The 22,349-nt window shown below is 38.1% G+C and overlaps 1 protein-coding gene across 16 annotated transcripts in view; it reads right to left on the minus strand.

The window, feature by feature from the left end:
• NAALADL2 (N-acetylated alpha-linked acidic dipeptidase like 2) overlaps positions 1-22,349 on the minus strand; it is a 672,041-nt gene that overhangs the window by 472,009 nt on the left and 177,683 nt on the right. For 3 of the 16 annotated variants that reach the window (XM_065674550.1, XM_065674555.1, XM_065674554.1), the window contains one exon: positions 14,491-14,622. The exons of 11 other annotated variants lie outside the window; for them this stretch is intronic. The gene's annotated coding sequence lies outside the window, so the exon portion shown is untranslated. Of the gene's footprint in view, positions 1-14,490; positions 14,623-20,821; positions 20,909-22,349 lie in introns of all 16 variants that reach the window. 2 more of the 16 variants (XM_065674556.1, XM_065674557.1) reach the window with 2 other exon arrangements.

Raw genomic sequence — 22,349 nt, forward strand, 5'->3', positions numbered from 1 at the left:
AAACAGCAGCAAACAAAAAGTTGCATACCATGTTTTATTCCTAATGAAAAGTTTAAGATATAGAAAAAAAAAAAGCGCAACATAAACTACAATTTGCCCAAGACAAGAACTACAATTATGTAACACTTAACAAGAAAATTTATCATCAGTTTTGCAGGTAGAAACCTGCTCGGGTACACACCTGCTCATCAGCACAGAATATTGATTCCACTAAAGTATGAAAGCAATAAAGAAATGTTAGCCTGATGCATTCTTCATTTTATGCAGCAGCACAGAATCACACGGAAGTGGAGACATCACACCAGAGGTAAACAAGAAACTGTACGATTTTAATGAAAATGAGAGACTAATTATTTTTTTATTTTTAAGGTAAGGTTGTGTTGGTCTATTTAACATACCACATATGCCGATGAAAGCTGAAGGCAAGAAAAGGGTCTCTTTTGAATGCTATTATTGTGCAACTTCACTCTTTTAGAAAAGGAACTTCTACCTCCAAAGAAATTGAAGATGCTGTGAAAAATACTAAAGTACAAAGACTGGCATTCTGCTAAGTCACTGGGAGTCATCTTGACCTACGGAATTCAGAATTACATCAGAGATGTGTTACCCTTCACATTATGTTCAGAAATTGAAGTATAAAGGAGTAAAGAAGTAAATGCAAATTAACAGGAATAATCAGCAAACTTTCACTATGAGACTTGGATAGTACTGTTCAGTCACCGCTGACTTCATGGAATGTCTTCTACTGAGACGTTAAGATACAGGCAAAAAAAGAAGGGGGTGGGTATACAGTAGAATTAATGGCTAGAATTATTGGGTTATAAAATGTTTATCTCACCATAATACAAGTGCACACACAGTATTTTAATTCTGTCATAGAACAATATGCTGTCTTCATGTAAAGGTCAAATAGCTTGAAGGGTGACTACAGCTGAGTCACAAAATATAAGCAGTATGCATATAGACATATACAAAAGAAACATTCTACAAATTACTAGTTGAATTTATTGGGTTATTTTAATTCTGCCTACAAATGCCATAACTGGTTGCCTAATTAGTAGGAAAAAAACTAGTCCTATGATTTAAGCAGCTCATAATGCAAACTTTCATTGCTTACTATTATTATTATTAATTATTTGTATTTCTCAGGAAACTCCAATACAGTAATGGATGATGGAAGCTGGGTTCTGGATTTTATTCTACTATAAAATAAGATACGAAACACTTGCTATTTAATGTAAAATTTCGTAAACAAAGAAGATAATTTCCCTCCAAATTGTATGCCAGATCAGTTCCAACTTGGGGTCAGTTTCTCCGAATGCACAGAAGAAAAACAGCAGCAAAGGTAGTTGGTGTTTGTCTTTGTAATATATTTATTTTTTCCTAGCTTTTATTGGGCAAGTAAGTAGCGTAAATACTTCACCTCAATTCTTTATAACTGTTTCCTTTATTTTTTGATTTTCACAGTTTATTCCCCCAAAATTAAAAAAAAACAGAATTAAAACCTTACAAAAGGTCACTCTGATGTAGAAACATCAAAATCCCCAGGTTCATGGCTTGTAGCTCAAAACACCACATAAACTGAGAAAAACGTATTAAAATAAAGCTCACAATGAAAACAACACACAAATACCATATAATTTTGTACTCTGCTTGTCACCTGAAAAAGAAGTGCAAATCAAATTTTAACAAATATGACGTACTAGTTCAGAGGGTAATGGTGCATTTACCACAGAAGACAATTAGCTGATTTATTATTTTTTTTTTAATTGAATGATGCTTAATGAATCTTTTGCAGTCTGCCTACAACAATGTTGTGAAAAGACAGAGTGTAATTAGAATCCTCTATATGTCCTACTGCATTTATGCTGCTCTTGTTTTGTGGGGGGGGGGTTTCTTGGGATTTTTGTTGTCCTTTTTTTTTTGTTGTTGTTGGTTTTGCTTGGTTTTTTTTTTTCAGGAATAGCAGCTATTTTGTACATAAATTACCTAAGTACACAAATATACTTACACAACTATGCATGTATATGCATTTTCTACGGCTATATACAGAATAAATGTAAATTAGTATTTCATATTTACTTACAGAACTACATTACTGCTGACCTATTCTTGTGGCACAGATAACTTACTTGAACATTGAAGTGACAGCAGCAACTGTCATGTTTAAATATTGAGTGCCAGAGTATTAGGCTTCTGACTATTAAATGACCCTAAACGGCCTTAAAGCTGCTATAGCTGGACAGCTGAGGAATGCAGTAAGGATGCAGTAAGGGAAACACTTGCTAGCGTAAGGCCAGCAAAGCAATAATCTACTTCTGTCCTCCAAGAAAAAAAAAAAAAAAAAAAGGCAAAACCGCAAACAAAACAAAAAAGTAAACACAAGAAAGATCCCCATATTTACAAAAATAGGAAGATACATGTGGTAGGTGCAGGTATCTACTAGGACACAGCCATTTCAGACAGCAGCCTGGCAAAGCACAGCAGCAGCAGATCATGGCACCCTTGCTGCCATGGCTGTAATAACAGCCGCAAGGGCCCCTACCCTTGTCTGAAGGCCAAAATGAGTTAGCTTGCCTAAGAAAGGGAGCCAGAAACAAACCAAGAGTCACCCAATCTATTTTATCCACCATTAACAGTGGCGGATCTAATAGGCATGGAATCTAGATAGATCTAATACAAATGGAAGTGCTGTTTCAGCCGGTAATGTCTTTTGATTAATTTCACCATCCAAAAGTTATTTCATAATAGTCAATAGCAGTAAGTAGGCATGAGAAAGCCCGGAGGTGCAACTCTGTCAGTGAATGAAATGGTAATGAAGTGTTAATGCTATCCTAAACAAAGAAAATAAAGAAAAACTAAAAGTAAATCCTATTACACCAAGGTATAAAGTTGTCCTCTCTAATGCACCCATGCACTGTTGCCTGATGATAAATGCTATTATTCAGCCTTCCTCTCTCTCTCCCTAACTGCAATAACCTGATGAGCTGTTATCCTGACAAATGAGCTATCTGACATATCCTGACTGAGCCCATCATCACAGCATCAGCCATTCCACAAGAACGAAAGATGGCAGTGACCAGTAAGTTGATGGAGCAAATGATACAACAGCACAGTAATCGCTTCATTCCCACTAGGGGTGGTTATGTGCTGAGTGAACATTACAAGTGAAACCCAGCCATCTTTATGCAGCTTTGGAGTAAAGCGATGTAGCAGATTCTAGCATAAGCCTCAGAATGCACACACCCAATCAAATAGCATTGCTGATGCTTTGAAAAACACTTTAAGTATATTGGAGCTTTGATGTTATCTCTCATGTAAAATAATGTCAGATGCCAAGATTACAATGGGAGCCATGTAAGAGAGAACTACAATGCCTGCCTGTTCAGGACAGGTAATATCTGATTTGCCTTAAAATACCAACATTTAGGGAAAAAATACTTGTGAAAAAGTGAAGATACTAAATAAGCTACTACAACAAAGCTTAGCAGACCAGACCCGCACCTGATATCACTCCCCTTAGCCCAGCCAAGGCATGCCAGAGAAGAGTCTGGCTCAGTATTTGACACCAACAGCAATGACAATCCCAAACTCTAATTGTATTTTAAATGATGCCAGGTTGATCGATGCATCCTTCCTGATTTACTACATACTTTTTTTGGCTCAGTGAAGAGAAGTTAAACATGCAGAAAAGCATAATGTGTCGACTAGGAGATTAGTTTTACAAGCTATATGTTAAAGTGAATAAATTGTACTTTCATTAACAGAAGTAGGCCACACACCGAAAAAGCCATCGGATTTGCTTCACTGGTGAACTGGAGCAACAATATACGATTAGAAAGCCTCAGCAGTTCTTTAAAGGCAGGCCCAGTGGTTATACAATTAATTTTTAATGATATTGTTCCATCTGGGAGATTCACTTGAAGCGCCAAATGGGTTCCTAGCTGAAGTATTAGCTTTAACAAACTCAACACATCTACAATGTGTCTAGTATCTGTTTAAAATATTAATAAAAGGTTTATGGGAATAAGCTATCATTATATTTCTGGTTATTTCTTCTCCAGCTCTTTTTAAGGTCCTGCAATACATCTATAATAGTAAACACTTCCAGCTAATAGATTTTAAAACATTAGGAAAAACTAAGGTTTTCATTCCCATTGGATTATATAAAAAAACTCTGTGAAAAAAAACCCACAAAAATTAAAGGTTTCTGATTTCAGAAATCAAAAGCAATCTGTATCAAAAATGGTATCAAAAATAATCCCTATAAGATAGAACTTTTTGTAAGTTTTCACAGCTGTAAAAATAAAGGAGGCTTAGAAAATAAATTTCTTTCTCTTTGAATCTTTACAAAATATTGTAAAGTACCAGTAAAACTTTCTTCTCTTCTAAAAAAAAAAAAAAAAAGACTCAAGCAGATCCAACTTCCAAATTTTAAGCACAAATAAAATCAATTATTTCCTTCTTTGTCTCACAGATGTTTAATATATGTTACATTTTTTCAAATTTTAACCCAAATTTTTATTCAGTTAACCAAACACAGTAAAAATGATGAGATTTTAGATGAAGATTCACAGAGACGTCAGAATGGTATCTACATGCATACTTACAGATATTTGTAAGCATTTAAGTTATGATTTTCATACAATTGCAACAAAAAGTAATGCAACATTGCTCCACAAAAATATGGGGTTTTTTAAACAGGCAGCTTCTATTTGGAAAATACTTTTGTCTCTAGTAAATGTCAACATTTCCTCAACTTTCTGTAAAAAATTGACACACGAAGCTACTTAGTACTTTGCTATTGTATTTCTACTCCATTTAGACTTGTATCACAACAATGAGGTTGAAAAAATAACCAACATACCTCTAGTTCATATTCTGAGTAGAAGGACGTTTTTATATGACTATAGCCCTCATGAGATGAAAGCAAAGGGAACAATTGCTGAAAACCAGCATGGTTAGTTATCAGGTTAAGAACACAGGAGGATAGAAAGCTTTCAGTTTTTGGTAGTTCTAAAACAAAACAAACAACACACTCCAGCAAACTTCATTTCTGAAACATAATTACTCAAACATAGAAGCCTTTTCCCTTGACTGAAAGCATACTGCATAACTCGAAGCGAGAAGATGGCAAAGAGACCAAGCTGAACCTCTGATTCAGCGAGTGCTTAAATAAGGACTGACTGAGGGCAAATTTTGAAGATGGGCATCTCCTAAAAAACGTATGTTGGGAATTTACTGCGCACAAAATTCTAGTAGATAGAACTGCTAGTATTCAAATCAAATCCACATATCTAACCCAGAGCTGGCCTCATATTCTTGTTTTAAATAATCATTGTTCCAGCACAGTGGCTTTCTGTTCCTTCAACAGACAAGCTTGCACAAAGCTCAAAGGGCAATTTTTGTCCACTTTTTTTCCATAGAAGCCATTAGAAAGCAGTTGATACCTATTATTATATCAGTTTTTTCCTTTATAAAATATGTAAAGGCTTACCAAATTTACATTTCAGAACATTTTAGAAATTTACATTTTACGGTCAGCAAACAGAAGTTTTTCATGAACAAAATGACACCTGTGCCATTTATGAAGAAAAACATCTTATACAGCTGGGAGGAAATAACTCAAATGCTTCCATTTTGTGTTATTTCTACTTCATCAAAAAGCATTAAGAATTAGAGTTTCACAGTACCACGGAGAGAATAAAGGACTGAAAGATGATTATTCTAAAGGTCACATTATCTTAACAAAGTGCCACTTTCTGACAGTGTGACACTTGATACAGAAGTAATATACTCTATCTGCTAGACACTGCTATATGAGATCCAGGCCCCCTGCACTCTAAACAAAGAAATTTGTGATTTTCTTCAAAGGTCACCTGGCAAGTGTGTTATTTCTCAGTCGCCGAGGTGAGCAGCTCTGGTGCCAGCACGACTGGCAACACAGCACTCCAGTGCAGTGCACAGGCAGGGGTCACAAACCGGGGACCTCAGAAGGAGCCAAGAGAGCTGCTGCTGACAGGAGCTGGGTAGGACTAGGACCAAAGGCGGCCAAGCCCTGACTCACACAGAAGTACTCAGGGAGCACCAGCTACCAGGAATGCTGACAGCAGGACAGGTCAGTGGTGCATGGTGCATCAGGAAGTGGCATTCGGTGCAGAGAGGCATGCAGGAATGGCCCTGTAGCTGTGCCAGCTCAACCAGGGAGCAGTGGGATGCACCCAGATGAAAGCCATGGCCCCTCTGAGCTCTGCACCCACCGCGACTGATGCAGCTGCCCAGACATAGGTCCACTGTGGACACACTGCCACTCAGGCGCCAGGCTGCAGTACCAGATGGCAGGAGTGAGCCCAGGATGTGTCCAGGTAGAGGGACTCCTCCATCTTAGTGACAGAGCTCTGAGAGCAAGTGGGTAGGTTGGGGAGTACTGGGGGAGTGAGAGAAAGGCAGACTAGTGGCATCACACCCTGCCTTCCCTAAGACAGGCCTGACAGGCAGACAGGACACAGGATACAGAGGACTCCCTGTCCTCTCTCCACCTGAACACAGTGACTTAAGGGCAGTGGTGACAAGTTTCTATCTGGCAATACAGTAAATCAAGGAGGGTAGATTTTTGTTGTAAGCATTGTATACACTGTGAATAAATTCACTGTAGCAAAAAGGGAGAAGAGTTTAGATCTTAACCATCTCCTGTAGTGTGACCCTGCTAATTTAAGAGACAACCAAGCAATTTTGATGAAAGCAGAAATTTGGAGTGTGTCCAAAGGAGGACAACAAAGATGGTGAAAGGTCTGGAGCACCGGTCTGATGAGGAGTGGCTGAGGGAACTGGGGTTGTTTAGCTTGGAGAAAAGGAGGCTCAGGGGAGACCTTACTGCTCCCTGCAACTACCTGAAAGGAGGCTGTAGCAAGGTGGAGGTCAGTGTCTTCTCCCAAATAACAAGGTATAGGAGAAGAAAGGTACCAGGGGAAGTTTAGACTGGATATTAGGAAAAAAATTTTCACCAAAGTGGTTGTCAAGCATTGGACCAAGCTGCCCAGGGAAGCAATGGAGTCATCATAACCGAGGCATTCACTAATGGCTGTAGGTGTCTAAGAAACATCTGATCTGGGCCCTGAAGTGAGTCTTAGAAATGCCACCAAAACTGAAACAAACTCTCCAGACTGCATGTTTTTGTTTGGTTTTTCTTTTGTGCCACACTACAAATGTTTTATGTCTTGCAGGGTAGCAGGGTACAGCATTTCAGTTACAGATCCAAAGTTTCTTACTCTTTCCAGAACACGCTTATGTTGAAGAAACACTATCTCCTTTTAGTGGGCACGAAAAGCAACAGCATCTGCTTTCTAAATGCTACTTATGCTCTGTGCATTAAAAAAAAAAAAAAGATGCAACGGTAGAAATGAAGAGTCAGCTACATCTCTGCCTGGCTCCAAATGTGAAATCCTGTACGTCAGCCTAAAGATAGGCTTGTTACATAAGATACATCCAATGCTAGTTCATGGGAACTGTTCCATAACAACAGACCATGACAGCCCAACACTTAATGTGCCACTGAGCTGATGCAACTTGGATAACAACAGACAGGGAAATCAAACACTGCCCAGAACACACTATTCTTTCTACAAGAGTCCCTTTTCAGACACTCATGGCAAAGTAACTGGTCTGCCAGCAAGAAGTGGACCTGTACTTAAAGGTTATTAAAAGGGCAAGAATCAAGAAAACAATAAAAATCAGATCTGCAAAGATCAATATTTAAAATAAATTAATAAATAAAAAGTCTTGACATTTCTATGTAAAATGTGAAACTCTAACATGAAGATAAGAAGATGAACAGAAATGCACTCAAAGAAGTAGATGCATTTTTTGTGAATAAAACACGTTGTTCTCAGCAGTCATTCACTACTCTGACCTTATCAAGTTTTTCAGCTTTTCCGGATCTGTTAGAGCTGTTTAACACCAAACAAACCAGACAACTGCAGAGCTGTGAAAGCAGAGCATGTCAAGGGAACTCTATGAATTCACTAGGAAAACTTAATTTTCATGGAAACAGTTTATTAAAATGACACTCCCTCGAATATCTCCTCTAAGATTACTGGGATATTTCTTTCTGCATTTTAATGAAAATCTTTGGGAAAAAGAATCTTGACAGTATTCAGGAATATTATTTTGGTGAAATTGTATTAATCACATTCATACACAAAAAAAAAAAAACTAACTCTGCCATAAGATTGTACAATACAAACCACAATTTTCTTGCTGTTCTGCTGTTCAGGCTTAGACCAAAATTTTACTGGGCTACATTCATCCTTCCACTTGTACACTATGAAAACTGGTGGAAGCAGAGGAAATAAATTTAACAGGGCAGGATGAACATGCAAGATCTACAAGGGGCTACAAGAAAACAGGGCTATGCCAGATGCTGCATGGAAGAACTTTAGGACTGATTTGAATCTTGCATCTTTCCATTTTTTCTCAACCTAAGCAGAAGCTCATGAAGTTCAGCAATTTCTACAGAGCCTCCCGATCCTGAGGCAATTCATAGAATCATAGAATCATAGAATAGTTAGGGTTGGAAAGGACCTCAAGATCATCTAGTTCCAACCCCCCTGCCATGGGCAGGGACACCTCACACTAAAAAATCCCACACAAGGCTTCATCCAACCTGGCCTTGAACACCGCCAGGGATGGAGCACTCACAACCTCCCTGGGCAACCCATTCCAGTGCCTCACCACCCTAACAGGAAAGAATTTCCTCCTTATATCCAATCTAAACTTCCCCTGTTTAAGTTTGAACCCGTTACCCCTTGTTCTGTCACTACAGTCCCTGACGAATTCAAATGAAAACAACCTCTCAGAATAACGACCTACTATATTCAAACCTGTTGCCTCGGCCTTGGATCCTGACTCATATTCCTTCACACTCCACTTCCACCCGTTTGTTATAGTAGTTCAACTTTGTGCAGAGTACAAAAGTTTTTGGGGGTCAAAAGGGAAAACAGGAAGAATAAGTATTTTCCTGTATCCTTTGAAGCATGTTCTCCCTCAGAGGGATAAGCTTCTGTTTCAAAGGCTGCATACGTATTTTACATTGAGTTGTGATTGTATAAAATTGCAAAGTGAAGTACCTAAACACTACCTGAGGTACGTCATGGTGAACCCAGGACCAGGTATCAGCAAACACCTACCTCTGCACCTTTTGCTGAGCTAAACAAATTTAAGCACCTAAAACTAAAGGCCTTTTTAATGGATACAGACTACTTATGTCATAAGCCTCAGCTTCTTTTTCTTTCTTTTTCAAAATTAAGCTGGTAATACTTATTTATCACTAAAATGAGGACAAATTGATTAGCAGTTGTAAAGTAATTAATTTGAAATAATCAAATAGAACAGAACAGGTAAATCCAAAAAGTATGTAGAACTCATAGATGAGATACTGATAAACTAAATGTATTCCTCTTTAATGAGTAGTACTAATATTGGTTTTTGCCAAATCAAGAGGGTATTATTTTTCTGAAAAACTTCTACACCTTATTACTGCAATCACTTTCTTAATTTCATGCTTCCCTAACTTTATTACTGTTAATTTTACTCACTTAATTCTGGTTATTGTCTATCATTTACTGGGAAAATAGAAGTTCACTGTGTTCTGATAAACAAAAGTTGAATGGCTTTGTGAAAAAGGCCAGCTATGTACAGTATGTGCTTTCAACCATTGGAAGCCCTCTGACATCCTACAATATTGTTTATCTGTTTAAGTAATCCCCATTAAAAATCCTACAGCCTCAGAGCAGAGGCCTAGGCAGAAGGAAAGCAGCAGTGTGCAATACAAGATGCCCAAATGGCTGTGCCCCAAAGAGGAGTCCCACCCACCTCAGTCAGATTTTGGATCACATCTGGTAGCTCTTTAGTTTGTATATTCTCTTGCTTAAGTCTTCTGTCACTGCCAACAGAAACCCAAGCAAAAATTAACTTACTATTAGCCACAGTTGATCAATATCTTGTACTTTATTTTTGAGAAAACTATTCTGCCCCTCCAATAACAGTTTTTAAGTGAGAAAAGGGTCAACTTGGAATTAGTCAAATACTCACGTGATTTTGCAGTCAGCCACTTATTTTAAATATATGTTTAGTAAATGTGAATTTTATTACGTTTGGGTTTAAGCTTAGCACTTTCTTTTCCCAAGCAAGCCAAATGCTTTAAGATGCATAACAAAATCTACACCTCTGTTCTTAAAAGTGTTGTATTAGAGAAGAATGATGTACCACACTACTACTTTTTTAGATAACCAGTTGTAACCTGGCTATCTGGCTACAACATTATTACAAACTGGAGTACAATGCTGGAGCCACATTTTAGAGAAAAAAAAAAAAAATCACATCAGCCAAAAACATACACCTCTAAATGAAAGCGAAAGATAAACATATTTATGTAAAATCCTCAGTACACTTTCCCTGTACTTCTCCCTTAATATTTGCAAAGTGAGGGTATAGAATAGCTATAAATCAGTACAATTTCAATACCTTAATATAGAAAGCTTTCTTGTATGTTTTATGCCTAATGGTTGGCTACACAATGAAAGTCTAATGCCTGTAACTGACAAGATATATATATATTCATAATGTAGAAGAACTGGAGAATAGTCTTTAGCACACTGTAGCTTTCAGTCATCTTGGCTTTAACTCCTGAACTAGCGCTGGATTATTAGAAGAGGAAAGCTGTATTTCCCTCTTTCCTTCTGTATTAGCATGACAGTGGAAATAATACACTAAGGAACTTGAAATATGTTGCTACACTGAGTTCTTATGGGCGGATTGTGGTTTATATGTTAATCTTTTCAATATCTGCACCTCTATTTGATAGCATTTTACAACCTTCTCCAGTACAAGCATTTCTCTAAAACAGCCAAACTCAATGTTCAATATTATCTTGCATTGATTCCAAGTTCTAAATATGAATGATAGTCCCCACAAGCAAGAAAGATTATAAGTATTTCAAACTAAATGGGTGTAATGAGACATCTTTCCAGTTTCATTTGTTCTTATATAATGAAATTAAAGTTAAATGCCATAACCACAGCTCTCTGAGGTAGCACACGCCAGGTTATGCTCATTGTATTTATCATCTCTTTCAGAAGTAAACCCATTTAAAGGAAAAAAGCCAACTGACAAAAAAAAAAAAAAAAAAAGGAGAAATGTTTTAAGATTTGTTCCATTGAAAGAGGTAATTCCCTAGTAATAAGATGACTTTGTAAAGATTTTGTTGTGGCTAAAAATGCATTTTTGTAAAAGCACCCTGGGTCAATAATGTGATCCACTGGAGCTGAGAATTTAGATTTAGTGTTGCTTTGAATTCTTCCAATATTCAAAAAGAAGTTCAGCACTATGAATTTACACATTAGCAAGAATCTCTTTGGAGCAACACAACTGAATTTTTCAAAATGCTTTAAAATACCTATTAACAGACTGGAAAATTAAAGCCAGTTGTGATAAGCTTATCTTCACATAGATGTTTCAAACTTTTCAGCTGCTCTACCCGTCCCCTCCGCCCCCTTATTAAAAGCAGATTTTCTTTCAATAACACATCAAGAAGACTTTATGGACTAAACCACCATGATCCTAAACAATGCAAGAGATTAAAATCATAGAATAACAGAGTACCAGGTTTTAAGGGACCTCAAAGATCCTCTGGTCCAACCTTAGGGTTAAGATTAAGGTCCAACTTAAAGAAAAAGGTCCAACCTTAAATAAAGAAACTGTTTCTCCAACCATGGCCAGCTGATAACCTTCCGCTATGTGGCTGTTTCTCCCAGACAGCAACAACCACAGCCCCACCCATCCCCCCAAAGCATTGCATGCTGCCTTTCATTTCAGCATCCTATAATGTCATTTTACAATTCCATATTACTGTATGATTTAATTGCCAGAAGTCAGGTTCCAAATATTCTCCCCCCTCTTGCCTTGTTTTCATACCACATAAATACGCGCATCCTCTCAGAAATGAAGCAAGCCACCAAGTATACCTGGATAATTGATGATAATATTTTAATTTGCTGGAAGTGAAAGAAATGGATGCACAGACAGCATTACATAAACTACTAACTGTGACAGAATGTGAAGGACCCTGCATCCCTAAAGGCACACCACTGCATCAGAGACAAGCAGAGCAACAAACATCTTATTAAACAAGTGCAGAAAAGCAAAAGGCAGAAGCCTCCAGGGCCATGTTAATTATCTCAGGGTCGAAGTCGCTTGGAAGGCTGTCTCACAGACTCCAAGGCAGTCAGATGGCAATGCCAATGCACTGAAGTCCCCAAGGTCCTGCAGTTAGAGCACTGTCATATTTCAAATGACAGGTAATACTTATGAGCATGCCGACACTAACCTCCTCAATTATATTCAATGTCAAGGTTTTTGTGCTGAAGGAACTGCTAATTTTCAACATACACACTTGCTGACAAAAGGTACTTTATCAAAGAAGGGAGTTTAGGGTATCTGCTGCAAGACACTGAATATCCTTTTTGACACTCACAGTGGGAATAACATCCTTCATGCAAGTTCTCGAATGATGAAATAAATATTGCCCTTAGCCAAGCATACAAAAATCACAATATACTATATTTGCTTTGCTGACAGTGCCTTTAAACAGAAATCTCACTCTGTTATTAACTGAAGTATGGCCAAATATTCTCTGGGTGTTTATTTGAACTTCCTCTAAAGAAAAAGGCCCAAGTGGACATAGGCTCATTGCGATGCCTCAAGTACTCCAAGAAGCAAGACTAAAAACACAGACTGCCTTCCACCAGCCCCCCAAAAAGCAGCCATACATGCTATGGAACAATTTCAGTGCTATTACCAAGAAAAATGTAAGCACTGAATTTAAAGAGAAAAACATCTGAAATATGATTCCTTATTTATTCTCATATTGTGTCTTTGAAGAATATTACTGAAACCACAATTAAATGAACTTGATTTGACAGTATAGAAAAGAGATTAGGTGGCACAGATATGGCTATGGATGAAGGAACATGGTCTCATTAGAGCCTTCTATCTGTTCAGGCAGCTTCTCCCACTTGCAGTCATTAATATGAACTGGAGACAGATTCTGCTGTGAGTTGCACCAATTTAAATCCAGAACAACTCTTATCTGTCCTCCAATTTGCATTAATGGCCAGAGGTGGCACACTGAGATTAAGCACAATGAAGACAGACCCCATGCTTGGAAGGGGAAGAAGCATTACACAGAGGGGCTCTGAATTTAAAGGGACGCAATGCAGTCTAAAGGACACTTGCGGAAACACAAAAAACCTGCAAAATTAAGAATAACATTTGAAAAAAAAAAAATAAAGTCTTATTTCTTTTAGTTGACTAAAAGCAGTTTCAGTGTTTCCTTATTATTTTTAAAAGTTACAGCGCAGTACACAAGCATCTGAAAATACCATATTCCTCCAGAACATGCCTTTCTAGCGTTTAACAGTTTACCAGTTACTTGTTCAAATGCTCAGATAAGAACAGTATTAGATCTCCCCTATTTTCTCTTCTTACACTGCAAAAAAAGAAAAGGCAAATTAGTTAGTAGCTGAGTAGCAGCATCAGCAACCCCATTTGTAACCAATGTAAATAGGAATTGTGGAAATACTATGCAAGTGCTTCAGGCTACTCTTACTGTCTCATGTTCATACAGCAATTTCTGCACAGCTCTGAGAGGAAAGCCATTACCTTCCTGCATGTTGTGATCCAAGAATTCCTTTATGCCTATATCACTCATGTTAACACTGAACTAGCAACCAGAACATGCTGAGGTATTAAAATAATGGAGTTCATTAGTCCTCTACTTTATTAATTGGGAGTGGAAGAGTTAAAGAAAACATATGTAAATGTGAGATTTATACACCTGGATATGCCTTTCCAGCTCTACACAGGTATTTCCAATTGATCTGACTGATCCTCTTCAAAAGAGCTGCTAGATTAATAAACCAATATCCACTTCCATGAAAGGGAATACTTCAGCAACAGGAGTAGCAATTTTTGGCACTATGACTACAGATAGAGAGCTTGAACTTTTTGCTGAGCCAGCAAATGGATCTCATAAAGCACTATGCTCTTGTTAAACAAAAAAGAAACAACAACAAACAAAATTCCCTAACCAAACAGCAACGCACCAAAAAACATCTGCCCCCTCAAAGCACAATGTCAGTCCTGTCACTAGCTCAAGAAGAAATTTAAGGGTTTGAGATGTCATGAGGAAATAACACACTCAAACAAATAACATTCAGTATTCACACAGAGGTCTTGGATTATTTAACATCTGGCCACTCAATCCTTTTGCAAAGCTTTATTCAGAAAAATTCTACAAATCTGTTCTATGAACAACATTGGCTTCTAAAGCCAAAATGTGTGTGGCTCAAGTTGAATCTGAGATCGTAAGGCCAAAAACCTTATTTAATGCCACAGCAATAAATAGTTAAGCACACACAAAAATATTTCTCTCACCTCAACATGCCCACAGGAACTTAATCAAATTTATAATTGGAGCTGCATTGGTCATTTTCTTGTGACTGTAAAATCATGATTCAATCAGCTTCCTCTCAGCAGCCCTTCTTTCCTCCGTGAATGGTCCAAGCTCTGAAACCAAAACACATCACATCTGCAGGGGGATGCATAGGAAACCAATTCCAAACTGGGCCATGTCCCTGTGCAGGGGCAGCATGCAGAGAAGGGCAGTTCCCAGATTTCCAATTCCTCCAAGGCAGTGACTTGGGGTATGACTTCAAAAGCACAAAACCACTACAGTCAACTTTGTAAGAATGGATATTACACATGTATGAACTTTAAAAATAGATATCAGAAATATATACATATATATAATGGGTATGTATATATGCATGTACAATTTACATATGCTCCCAAAAGTTAAGTAAGCCAACCTGCATTTTCAGGTTTCAATGTGCTAGGCTCTGCCTATTCAGGACCTATTGTTGTGACTCTAGGGTTTGTTTGGAGAGAGGTTTCTCCTGAGAAGGCAGCAAGTTTATTCTTCTGCACTTTTACCGGCATATTACCATCACTACAGTTCAGCACCACTTGGGTGCTAAAACTTGAAATGACTGTTTTCTCATAAGTTAATAGACTTAAACATTATTTAGGGAGAAATAGATTATTTCCTCCACAAATGTGATGGAAATAATCTGCAAGTACTTTCATTTAGAACCATTTATGATGAAAATTCTTTCAGACTGCAGCTCCATTCTAGCATGGTATAAAAATTTATATTAAAGCTGACTCTGAAATATTTGCAAGCTGTAATACCATTCCAGTACTTAATTGAAAGAAATCAAACCCACTGCAAAAGAGACTGTTGGCTGATTATGCATGTAAGTAGTAAGCCATGGAAAAGTATTGTTGATCTCTTACAGCCAGAGCTGTATAAAATACTTGCAGCAGATGAAAAAAAGATATCCTGCATGAAAACAGCTTCACTTTTCCCTATTACAAAGACACAAAAAATTCTCCATGTTTTACAGACTTTTTCCTCTGATAAATATATCCCTTTTCCAGGAGGAAAATAGAAAGCCTCAACATGGCAGTTAAGGCTAGTTTAACAATATACCTTAAATATTTATTATACAGCCACTTAATTGAATGTCCACATACCTAACAGGCATCACAATAGACATTTTAAGCATCACAATTACCAGTTTAACTCTTTCACGCATTCAATAACATCACATTTTTAATTCATGAAGGCAGCCTCAAAAATAATATGCCTTTAATCTGCTTTTAACATTGTTTCACACTCAACATGGCCACAAGAAGTCCCGTATTTTTGCCACCACAATGGAAACACAGTTTGTATAAACCTTGTGGTCTGACCTGTGCAGAAGACAGTAGTCCCTCCTTGAGGACACTGGAGAACATAAATTTATATAGTCAATTCAGGCCCAATTGGGTTTATTGCATTTACACTTCGTAAACTATCTGGAAAACGCCCAAAACAGCCTAAGAACATGGGCAGTACTACTGCAGAGTTGTGTGGGAAACAGAGTGAGCAAAGACTATTGTAGCTATGTCCTTATAATCTGTCTTTTCAGCATATAAAGACATGGGGGGAAATGGGACTCTATAAAGGACCTCAGTTGGCTTGGCTGGAAAACAAGGAAATTGCTTTGTTTTGAGTTTGTTGTTTGGGTTCTTATTTTTAAATAAGCAAAAGAAATATCCAGTAATCTATTACATTGTGACAAAGGAGCTGAGGCTTGAGAAGCACGTTTCAGGTCGTTTGGAAGGTGGAATGCCTGCAGGGACTGCACAGCAGGAGACAAGCAGGCAGAGGTACAGTGTGACAGCCTCACCAAGCCAGAGCACAGCTAACAGACATGACAGCATAAACACTGACCAAGATGTGCAACAAGCAACAACACTAACTGGAGCAGCTTGTTCTGCCTACTCAGAATTAAGACCTACCCTGCAAGTCAGCAGCCCAGGCTGTGTTTGCGGAGAAGTGACCTCCTAAAATGCGGGAAGGGTTGGATGGGCCACAGAGCAACAGACATATTTAAGCCCATCCAATGGGCTCCAAACTGCAAGAAAGGAAGTTATCTGTAGAGGAGAGTTAGTAGCTACCTCAAGCAGTCCTTCCTCCAAAGCCACAGTGCACTCTTCAAGGCTGATAGTTTTGTTCACATTACAATGATATTACCTTAAGCAGTCCTTCCTCCAAAGCCACAGTGCACTCTCCAGGGCTGGTAGTTTTGTTCACATTACAATGATATTACCATGTCTCCTTTTATTCCTCTTGCCAGTCTGTTTAACCACTTGTGGGGGATTTGACAGATGACCTCCTTGAGTACATAGCCATTACAATTTATTCATCCTGGTTTCTAGGAAAAGCTTTGACTCATGGAGGCTTTGCATTTAGTTTTTGGTTGATGTTTTTTTGTGGTTGTTTTGTTTGCTTTGTGGGGTTTTTTTAGGTTTGGCTTTTGGGGGTTTTTTTGGTTGTAATTGACTCCTTGCTGTCAACTGATGTCAGCAGAAGAGTTAGATTTGTTAGAGGAGCAGCAAGACATGTTTGAGTATGTGACACACATCACATGCTGACAGGGGCTGGGAGATACAAGCTTTTGATGAATCCCACAATTACGTTCCAGCAGAGAACTTAAAACTTTTGTATCTTCTATCAATTTCTCAAAAGGAGTAATACTTACATAAAATGAAACAGCTGCCCCCACAAAAATTAAAGCCACAATTGCCAGCACATTTTACTGAATCTATAAAGGCACACAAGGTAGCAAAAAGTTTTGTACTTGCATTTCTCAGGGAAGTAAACTCAGTCAGAAAGCAGCTTTCTGACTTCTGAAGACACTTACTGCTCATGGAAAGCAAACATCAGGCTTTACAGCTTTCAAAGAAAGCTACACATTATACCCCTGGAAGCCAACACAGTGTCAGACAAGAGATCCTGTGGGTTTCCTGGGGGAGTATAAGAAGAAAACAACAAAAACCTACTAACCAGGAGCACTGGATTTTGACAGAGACAGCACAAATTCCTCCCACTAGTGACGCTGATGGATGTTTTCTACACCAAAACTGACAGTGACAAAAGAGGCTTTAATGTAAAGGAGCATTTCTGGTCCTTCTTCCTGCATCTGGAAAGGCTGGTGCTGACTGACAAGCAAGTCAAATGTTACAAATGATTGACATCCCTAAAACAAATATGGAGGTAGGGCATCTTCAAAGAGCAAATGCTGGTAGGATTTTTTTTTAATCACCTGTTGTAGTGACTGGTTTTGCTGCATCTGGCTGACAGAAAAACTTTATTTGCCTGGACTTCACTGCCTGCACCAGCCCTGCCCTTGCCTTTCAGCCCAAAGAAACCAAAAATAGGTACACTGGGATTCCTCAAGTAATGAACAAACTTTCCTGATCTGGGATGTTGCTCGCTACATATATTAGCATTACAGAAAAGAAAAACAAGTTGGAAAAAGATAAAAATCAGTGTGAAGCCAGAGGCAGAACAGAGAAAGCAACAAATTGTCAGGGACTTATTATCCTTCTCATTCCCCATTTCCATCACCGCCTGGTAAACACAGTTACTGTCTCCAGTCCTTTTCTCCAGTTTTTCAGCAAGCTTGTCTTTGTCTTCTCATGGGAAAACCAACAAACAAAAGATGAGGAAAAATTATTTTATACCTTTTATGTTCCTCTAAATTCCAAGTGATGGTCCAACAGTGTTTGAGAAGCTATCTGAAGAACCCTAATTCCTAATAGTGGCACCGACTGCACCATCCCACAGCTAACCTGCCAGCAAGAGCTCAGCTTTTCCACACATTTCAGCTCAATCTAGGGGCAGAGCCCATTTACTGCACAGTCAGCACAATGTGGCAAAGTAAGTTGTATTTCTTGGGAAAAGAGCATAGTAAGGATGTGTATTTACAGCAAGATTAGCACCTGCTGAAAATAAAAGTGAGATTTATACTCACTATGGATGTAGTCACCAAGGAATAGAATTTAATATTCAATTAAGGAAACAAGAACTTAATTTAAATACAGATGAGGATCATGATGTAAAACATAGCATCCTACAATGTATCATGGTTAGCATGATTTTAATGGATCATTAGAAATGCTTATGGAGCCTATGAGTTTCTGGGCACTAATTTGGGATCAGTAGTAAAAAAAAAATTCACTCTCTAGTTACCTCCTAAAGCAACTTAGCATACCATAGATGATGAAGAACTACAGTCTACTGGAGAAAAGATACTTAACTCCTTACAATGCAGCAATAAAAGATGCCTGATCAGAGACAAAATTTGACAGCTTTGATTTGACGGGCTTTGAGAATACCCCTCTGTAAAGCACTATATTTTATATGCTTTTTTCTTTCTTTTCATAATGACTTTTTCTGCAGACTTCCTAATATGAGCATAAAAGCCAAAAAAAAAAATCAGTACTTCTTTTCAGTTATGTAAAATGTTAACTATTTATTATAGTGCAGAACCCTGGATAGAACAGCAAGCTCTATCTGCACCTTAAGAACTTAAATATGTCCAGAATCAGACACGAAGATGACAGCTCATGAATATATCTTTTTGGAATCAACACGCATCCCCTGCAGTCACTTGTATCCACTTCCTTTCTTCTTGCATAGAAGCAACCCTTCCTATTCTGCTGCTTTAATAACTTCTCATATTTACTATGCTCTGAAGAATTTTAATAAATATTCTATGCGGTATCCATAAAGCAAATAAAAATGATTAACTAACAGTCAGCACAAATGCCTCTAAAGCAGCATGCACTCCTCTTTCATGCAGGATCATCAAGTTCAATACCATGATAAAGGTTAAGTTTATTAAGCATTAGAGAGAACTGAGTTCTCATAACTCAACCCCTCCTTTCCCCCCTCTTTTTCTTTTTTTTTGTGAAAGTGTAATAAAAGGAGGTACACAGCTAAATGGCAACCTTTAGAAGCACTGTGTGCTCCTATGCGAGGAAATGTGCTGTATTTGATCATTAGTTTTTATAAGATTAATTAGTCTGGCACGCTAATTGGTATTTTTTGGTAGATGCGAACAATGAAATGATTTGTTTCCCTTTAAAGGAATTCCATAATAAATGCAACACACAGATGAACAACTGCACCGCTTTATCACAGCAGTGCATTTTTAAACATAAAAACAAATGCCTCCATTTGGTAGGCTATCTGAAAGCATTATGTAGCACAGTGTTTTTTTTCAGACAGCACGTCCTGCATGGATTTAAATCACCAAACCAGATAGATAATAAAGGCCTCCTATTTAACAGGATGACAGATGTCATCAACAGAAAGCCTTGACATTAGCAAGCTAGCACATCTCAGTTCAGGATTATTGCCTGTGTACAATATCTATTGTAATGGAACTTCCATGCACACAAAAATCATTTAGTTTGTAAAAACTCAGCAGTGTTAAAATTGCTTGTGTTGCTTACCTTTTACTTCTACTAGTATCTATGTTCACAGGCATAATAATCTGTCACAAATCTGACCTTCAGAAGTCACACATTAGTATGCAAGTATGTATAGCATAGTGCAAATACTAATATTTACACAGCCTAGTCAGACCTCAGACAGATTAATATATTGCCTGCATCAACCGAGCCACAGTAACTCTTACCACTTGGTCTTAGCTCATAAAATGCAAGGTAGAAAAGTAATCTGCATTAGCAAAGCCCTCTTTTGCATCAGATTAAGCCAAGTCAAGTAAGTTTTGTCCAAACATCACCTGTCACTGTGTTTCTGCTAACCCACAGTAACTGAACAGCTCTTGGTATGTTGATCATGTATATAAACCTGTTAGACGCACTGCTGCTCTCAAGAATTGTTTCACAAATATGCTAAAGTAAGAGATGAATCACACAATCAGTACCTTCTTCCTATGGTACCAGAAATATCTTACATGCACCTTGGCCAGTCTTTTGACAGACTACATCAAGACTTACTTGCCTAGCAGCTAAGTGAGCAGTGACACTCCAACTCTAACCACGTCTGTCGTGAAGCTACCACATTATTGGACCTCTTAATTTTTCAAGCCTTTGTGGCAAAACTTCAGCCTACACAAACCACCCCAGCACAGCCTTGTAACTGAATATAAATTAGGTGTTAGAAAGATGACATACCGCTGTAGTTAGATGATGAAGCTTCTAACACCCTATTTGCTATTTTTCTCAGCAAATCAGCAATTCTTGTAACGACTGCAGGAGGCTCAGCCCAGATGCACGCAAGCATCTATCTGCCGAATTGGGACTGGAAGTGGGGAGTTTAAACAACCATGAAAAACCTGCCTACCTCAGTGAATCTGGCCTAAATGGAAACAGTTTATTGCTCATTAACTGGAAACTGGGAAAAGAGACCAACCAGGCTAATGTCCCAGTCCTGAAAAAAGGAGAAGAAATAAGCATGTTAAATACAAAGGTTTAACGGTACATTAGGCAACTTCTGATCTTGCTGGAAGCAGGAAATACAAATTCAATTTGATGAGCTTTATCAGACACCACATGACCATGGGACTTCTGCTAGCAAAGGTAACTATAAATTCTGGCCAGACTCTGTTAAGGTTCCTCTAACAGAGCCACTGACAGTTTTGGGAAAGATGGCGTTGAAATCTGTAAGCTCACGGTCCCTACTTTGGTTTTGCAAAACGAAGAAGGCACTAACAGATTTTTAGTTCAGAGGTTGAACTAATTTGTGCTGGTTTTGGCAGTTAGAAACATTTTGCTATGAATCAGAAACAAATTCTGTATTAAACGAGAATGCAAGTGCTATCAAGCAAGTGCTCTCTCTCAACAACTCCCACCCAGACAAAACAAAACCCCAAAACTACTTTAACACTGCAAAGAGTATTCAGTACAACATACAAGAGCATCCACAGAAGAGGCAGCTTCCCCAAGTGATTCTTTTAGCCATGATTTATGGAAATCAGAGGCAAAGGGACATGGGGAAAAGTCAACCTGAGTTCAAGTCCAAGTCCAAACGATGTGAATGCCCAGACTAGAATCCTGGCAGTAGAGCAAAATGGCCATGCACAATTTGAGCTCTTTTTTTTTTCCATTTCTTTCAGGAAACAGCTCCCAGACTATGGCTGCTCTGTCTTTACTGCTAAAGCCTATAAACCAAGTGGGAGAGACGCATTTTCTTCTTCGTGAAATTTTGTTCTAAGCAGGATTTTGACTGCTGGGATCTCACTCCCTTAGCTTTGGAAAGCTAAATCTGGAGTGTTTTGTTGATCATGAATGTCAAAAAGCATGCAACATGACAGGAGGAGGAGAAGGACATTTTGTGAAACACGCTTGCTTCAGGTACAAAGGAGAAAAAAGTATATTGATGACTTTTACACTAGAATTTTACTGACATTATTTTACCCTGCTTATAACTGCAAATGGGGAATCAGATTAATTTTACAGCAGCAGATCTTCCCCATGAGTTCAACAGTATTAATGTTTCAGTTGTGCTCAATCTAAATTTCTGTCCTCTAAACTGTACGCAAATGGTTTCTAACCACTATTTCTGTACCATCCGATGTTAAAAGTACATCAATTCTGTTTCCCACCAATATGATTAAACTCTTATTCAGGTAAGAAAACACTGTTAGTAGGTAAATAAATTTCTTTTAAAACTCTCTTGTACTACCAGTTAATAGCTTCTTCAACCAAACCAGTAGAAGTACACTGGTCTTGGACTTATTTTCTAGCTATGTGCTGAGCCGTGAGCATACAATGTTTCTCCCCTCTAATTCTACCTGTACCAGATTTAGCAACATACAGAACATAAATTCTTATTTCTCTCTACACAACTCTTTAAAAAGAAAGGACTGCTA

This window comes from Lathamus discolor, chromosome 3 (genome assembly GCF_037157495.1).
Source record: "Lathamus discolor isolate bLatDis1 chromosome 3, bLatDis1.hap1, whole genome shotgun sequence".
Lineage (NCBI taxonomy): Eukaryota > Metazoa > Chordata > Aves > Psittaciformes > Psittacidae > Lathamus > Lathamus discolor.